At 39.3% G+C, this 6,775-nt stretch overlaps 1 non-coding gene across 1 annotated transcript; it reads left to right on the top strand.

Annotated features, from left to right (window-relative positions):
- The first annotated feature begins 220 nt into the window (after positions 1-220).
- Positions 221-327, top strand: LOC148565015 (small nucleolar RNA R71). Its single transcript, XR_015884717.1, has one exon. It is a non-coding gene; the product is annotated as a small nucleolar RNA R71 (small nucleolar RNA).
- Positions 328-6,775: the final 6,448 nt, after the last annotated feature.

Raw genomic sequence — 6,775 nt, 5'->3', positions numbered from 1 at the left:
GATTTCATTTGTGAAATTCTAAACCGTCAATAATCCATTCGTCATGTTCCCTCTTTCGGAAGCATAGAAATAGTCGTTCTCTGCTACTGTTTCAATGACATCTATGGCCTCCTCAATGGTCTTCTTCTTGTTCAAAGATCCTCCAGATGAATGGTCTACGGCCTTCTTTGACTCATAAGAGAGCCCTTCATAGAAAATGTACAGCTGCACCCATTCATTGAACATATCGGGTGGGCACCTCCTTGTTAGGTCTTTAAACCTCTCCCATGCTTCATATAGAGTCTCACCATCTTGTTGCCTGAAAGTTTGGACCTCAGCTCTCAGCCTATTGATTCGTTGAGGAGGGTAAAATCTTGCTAAGAATTTGTGCACCACATCTTCCCAAGTTGTCAAGCTCTCCCTTGGGAAAGACTCCAGCCACTTGGCTGCCTTATCCTTGAGTGAGAATGGAAATAAGAGCAGTCTATAGGCGTCAGGATGAACACCATTAGACTTCACTGTGTCACATATTCTCAGGAAGGTGGTTAGATGTTGATTGGGGTCCTCTTGGACACTTCCTCCGAACGAACAGTTGTTCTGAACAAGGGTGATGAGCTGTGGTTTTAGTTCAAAATTTTTGGCATGGATGGTTGGCTTTTGAATGCTACTTCCACAGTTTCCTGGGTTTGGATTGATGTAAGATTCTAAAACTCTTCTATCCTCCCCAGCATGATTTGCTCGTCCTCTTCCGCCATGGTTGTGAGCCTCTTCTTCGTGATGGTTTTCCATGTTTTCTTCCATGTTTGGTTCAAAGTATTCCTCAAAGTGTTCCTCCTCTTCTTCAGCACCAACTACACGTTTTTCTCTTGCCTCCCTCCTTAGTCTAAGGAAGGTTCTCTCAGGTTCAGAATCAAAGGAAGTTGAAGCCCCGCTTCTTCTCCCTGTCATACAACCAACAAGTACAAGCAAAGAGAATAGGTGCAGAAAGTATTTCTGTCAGAATTACTGTTAGTGTGAGTGATACAATATATCAAACAGTTAGTGGGTTAGTGAGATGAATGGTAAATAACAAAGAAAAAGTAGGGGGAAGGGAAGAAATTAACTAAAACAGGAAGTAAATGACTCAAACAGAAAATTAAATCAAACAAAAATAAAATGCTCAATCTAGTTATCCTCCAATCTAATCATTGTTGATGCACAATCAATCCCCGGCAACGGCGCCAAAAACTTGATACACGGAAAACTTGTCTCATAACAAATTTCCTTCGGCAAGTGTACCGAATTTGTCGTCAAGTAAAAACTCACAATAGAGTGAGGTCGAATCCCACAAGGATTGATTGATCAAGCAACTTTAATTAAAGGAATGTTCTAGTTGAGCGAATCAGAATTTGAGTTGAGAATTGCAAAAAATAAAATGGCGGGAAAGTAAATGGTAGAAAAAGTAATTGCTAGAATTAAAGAACTAAAAGTAAATGACTGAAAGTAAATTGCAGAATTGTAAATGGGAATGGGGGAATTGCTCATAAAAGTAAATAACAGAAATTAAAGAGAATGGGTAAGATTAGAAATGGGGGTTCATTGGGCTCAGGAGATGTTGCATTCTCCGGATCAATTTCATTTTCATCTCTTCCTTAATCAATGCACTCATTAATCTCCTTGGCAATCTTAAGTGATTGAATTACAATTTCTTGTAATTCAATCTCTTAAATCTTGATCAATAGCCAATTCCTTGGTCAATTGCTCATGAGAAGAGATGAAGTATGGTCACTGATTATACCATATGCATTTCCCAAATCAAGTGTTGAGAGGATTATAGTCACATATCCATCCAAACCCAATTTGGTCCAGCATGAGAAAGCATTTCTAGCATGATCTCTTCATTCCTCTTTCAAGGTTCAGAAGAGATCCAAGTATGAATAGCTTCTTTTCCAAGATAACTACCCAATTGGATGAAGATCGAAAGCTTTCAAGTAAAATCAAGAGAAAAGATAGAAGAAGAATAATGAAAACTAGTATTGATCCATCAAATTACAACAGAGCTCCCTAACCCAATGAAAGGGGTTTAGTTGTTCATAGCTCTGGAAAATGAAAACCAAGATGGAGAATACATGATGAAAACTAGAAGCGCAGAGAAAGTAAATACAAAGAGTAGTTCTATGCCTAGAGGCTCCCTATAATTTCCAAAACTCCCTAATTAATTCAAAGCTACTCCTATATATACTACTCTTCTACTCTTCTAGTTAGTTCTTCAAGTCTTGGGTCTGGGCCTTTGGATCTTGAGTTTGAAGCAGTTATCTTCTTCATTGGGCTTGACTTTACTTGCAGAGAGAAAGTGTGAAATGGGTAGAGACTTTTGCTCAGGACGTTAGTGGTGTTAACGTTCAGTGAAAATATGGGTTCGAGAACGTTAGTGACATTCAACTTTTTCACTAACGTTCCTTATCCAAGTAAGAGCCACGTTAACCTCAACGTTAGTGGCACAAACGTTGCCACTAACATTGCCTCTTTGTCCTTCGCGCACGTTATTGATACTCAACTTTCCCAATAACATTGAGAAGCCTCTCCCTTCCCTACGTTAGAGTCCACGTTAACTTAGTTAACGTGGCTCTTTTAACGTAGGCTTGCCAACCTTCGAGAACGTTAGTGACACTTAATATTGTCACTAACGTTCCATTGTGCCCCTTAGCTCCCACGTTAGAGTCCACGTTAACTAAGTTAACGTGGCTTCTAACGTGGCCATGCTAGCCATCTCCAACGTTAGTGACAAAGTTGAGTGTCACTAACGTTGGCTCAACATTCCCTTATCCACGTTAGCTTCCACGTTAACTAAGTTAACGTGGGAGTTAACGTGGCTCATGGTGGCATGTGTGGGCTCCTTCCAACGTTAGTGACAATGTTGGGTGTCACTAACGTTGGCGTCACCTCCCTTCTTCACGTTAACTTCCACGTTAACTTGGTTAACGTGGGAGTTAACGTGGCCTAGTGTGACTTGGCCAACGTTAGTGATAATGTTGAATGTCACTAACGTTGGCTTCCCCCCTTTCTTCTTAACGTTAGAGGCCACGTTAACTAAGTTAATGTGGTGACTAACGTGGCCACTTATGAGCTTGGTCCAACGTTAGTGATAATGTTAAGTGTCACTAACGTTGGTTCCATTTCCTTTCTTCCACGTTAGAGTTCACGTTAACTTAATTAACGTGACTCTTAACGTGGGCAATGATGGCTTCGAGAGCGTTATTGGCAATCACTTTTCTTATTAACTTTGCAAGTTACTCCCATTCCACGTTAGTGTTAACGTTAGTGTAACTAACGTAACCACTAATGTGGTTCTTCTTTGCTTCCTTTGTCCTGAAATCAAGCAATAAAGTGCATCAAAGTTCTAGTCCAAGTCATGGAAAATGCAACATCCAATTTGTCCTTAAATTCATGCAAAATCCTCATGAAATCATGTAAAGTGCACAATGTATGCTTGAATCAAGATGTAAGTGAATATCTACCCAAAACTAGCTTATTTCCTAAGGAAATGCATGAAACTACCCTAAAAACAGTAAAGAAAAGGTCAGTGAAACTGGCCAAAATGCCCTGGCATCACATACCAACTACTTCAAAGATGAATGATTCCTTTAATGGCAAGGCTATAAGTGATTAAGCCATTGGTCATGGTCATTAATCTCCTCAGGTCCAAACCAAACATCCGAATGGACTAGATCAATCTAGGAGAGGGTGAAGTGCGTGCAATTCAATCTCTTTGCTGATCCTACTCAAAACACCACAAACAAGGTCGGATCTTCCAGATCAAAGACTGATTCTCTTATGGTTCTAGCCCTTAGAGCCATAGGAACCTCAATTACCCTTGACTAACGAGGTTTTATGTCACATACCCCAATTAGCCCAGATAACTTGTTGGAACCCGTGATGCATCCTTAAGTTGTAGCTCAATACTATCCAGGTCAGGACTCATAAGGAACTCATGTAGAATTGAGATTCATAAGGATGAAGAACGACAATGGATCATAGAATAGAATCAAACACAAATTGAAGTAGAAAAGTAATTATATTAATCCATAGGAATCAGCAGAGCTCCTAACCTTAACATAGGAGGTTTAGTTGCTCATACTGTACAAAAGTAAGTCCAAAGATTCCAAAAGCTCTCTTAACAAGAGTGATCTTACTTCTATATATACTAATCTAATAATTAAAAATTACAAAAATGAAGTAAACTAAGTAGAATGGTGCAAAAATTCACTTCTGGGCCCACTTGGTGAGTATTTGGACTGAGCTTGGCTTCTAACTTGAAGGAGTGGGTGTTGAGCGCCCACTAGGGAGTGTCCATGCTGCTTCCTTGCTCCCCTTGTGGCGTTGAATGCCAGGTTTGGATGTTGAACACTAGCCTTGGTCCTTTTGGACCGTTGAAAGCCCACTAGCGGTAGTTTGGGCATTCAACGCCCGTTTTGGGCAGTCCAATCTGAAGAAAAGTATAAACCATTATATATTGCTGGAAAGCCCTAAAGGTTAGCTTCCCAACACCGTTAAGAAAGCATTATTTGGACCTCTGTAACTCCAGAAAGGCTCGGAGGTCAAAATCTGACAGCATTTGCTACGCTTTCCTTGCCTCTGAATGAGACTTTGCCAAAACTTGCCAAATTCACCCAAATTTCACCTAAAATCATAAGAAAAACATAAAAGCTCAAAGCAGCATCTAAAAAGTAAATTTTTCTTTAAAGCCTACTAAAACATAATAAAACTTAACAAAACCTACTAAAAACACTAAGAAAATAACATCAAAAAGCGTATAAAATATCTGCTCATCAGGTACCGATACGACAGTTAGAGAGCAAATAGCAATTAAGCATATATATAAGGATCTAGGCAAACCAAAACAAAGCATACTCAAACAAATCACACAAATGCATATGATGCATGTCTGCCCTTTGGCTGATGAGTCTCATTTGTCAGTTATAAAGCCAAACCCGAGATGTCTGGTAGTTAACCCTGGACAGAACACCAAACACAGAGCAAATGGGACCAATCTGCAACCCTTGCATCTTACCTGTGTACCCAGAGCAGGAGACAACCTCACCCTTGCCTCTTATCCAGGCAGTATTACAGTTCTCGATCCGGAGCAAGTGGTGACAGAATTCAGCCCTTGCCTCTTACCCAGAGTCTCGAACTCTTACCCGGAGCAAGTGGATAACACCACTGCATCTTATCCAAAGTCTCGACTCTAACCCGGAGCAAGTGGATAACACCACTGCATCTTACCTGAAGTCTCAATTTATACCCAGAGCGAGTGGACAACGCCACTGCCTCTTACTAGGTCACAAATATCTCACAATCATTTAATTCATTCAAATATCAAACTTTAATATCAATCCTCATCATCCTTTACTCAAGTTCAATCATCATCAATCCGTCTCTCATTCAATTTGTAATTCATTATTACCATCATCATATTTATCAACCACTTCTTATTTAACATCATCCACACTTCATTAATTCAGTTAACATTTTACAAAACCTTTCCAAATATCTCCTCAATTTATTTAACCGATTCATCCTTATTCTAATACTTAAAGGCTCACTAACCGATCATAAACAAGTGCAAAAGTGGTTTGGAAAGCTAGAGGTTTGGTTAAACATTAAAAAATATCACTTTTGGCCAAAATAGGGGTTTCGCGTATGCATGCCATGTTTCGCGTACGTGGGAATGTAAATTTGCCCATCTCGTGTACGCAACTCTTGTCCGCGCACGCAAGCCCCTTGGATACGAAAGCCTTCCCGCGTCGCGTGGTACTGCCTGCATACGTGAGCTTGTAAATCTTCCCATTTCGTGTACACACCCGCATATGCGGGAGATCTGGACAGAGCTCAGGGTCCGTGTCGCGTGTATGTTCGTGTACACATGCCTCACAAAAGTAGTAAAAAGTTGTTAAGTTCTACATAAATTCCTTTTGCACACTAAACTTCCAACGCGCATAACTTTTTTGTAAAAAAAAATTATTTTTAGTCCACTCTTCAAATGGCATAAGATTTACCGACCCAGTTTTCATTTGAAACAAGTTTGACAAAATTTAAGGATCCGGAAGCCAAGTTATGGCCCACCGAAGTTTGGTCAAAAATTAAGTTTTACGAAAAAATGCCAAACTTCTATTCTTACCAAATTTTCATTTTAAGACCAATGTACTACACCTCAAAACAACTCTCATTGTGTACAAAACAAGTCTATATCCATTCACCTCTTTCACATTATACCATTTACTCAATATATTCATTTTCACTTTAAAGAATCCAAATTCAAAATGACATAACTCATTATTCATCAAGCTACCAACATCTTAATTCAATATCATTATCAATCATCAAATTCATTAGTCATCAACTCATTGTTGTCATCAAACATCACAATCATCATTGTTCAACACATGCTCATAATCAATTTTAACATTCTCATCAAAATCACTAAACTTTAATAAGTCCTCATAGTTCAACTTAACCTATCATCAACTAGTCTACGTTTTCACATTACATTACACATTACCTACGGGAAACAAAAATCATACCTTGCCCGATTTCTCCCTAATTCTCAGACACCTCAAAATTCCTCCGTTCCACAAGCTTCAAAGCTCCAATTTCCAATTCCGCAAGCCCAAACACCTAAATTTCGTTCCAAACCGTCAACTTGAACTCCAAATCATCAAGAATACAATCTACTTCACACAACATCATTATAATCATTATAGGGCTCACTAATTCAATGATTCACTAGGGTTTAACAAGTTCTTACCTTATCCACGAG

The sequence above is a fragment of the Arachis ipaensis genome, chromosome B5 (genome assembly GCF_059453495.1).
Source record: "Arachis ipaensis isolate K30076 ecotype BB chromosome B5, ASM5945349v1, whole genome shotgun sequence".
Taxonomy (NCBI): Eukaryota; Viridiplantae; Streptophyta; class Magnoliopsida; order Fabales; family Fabaceae; genus Arachis; species Arachis ipaensis.
The sequence above is the reverse complement of the archived record's forward strand: the minus strand, read 5'-3'. Positions and strand labels throughout refer to the sequence as shown.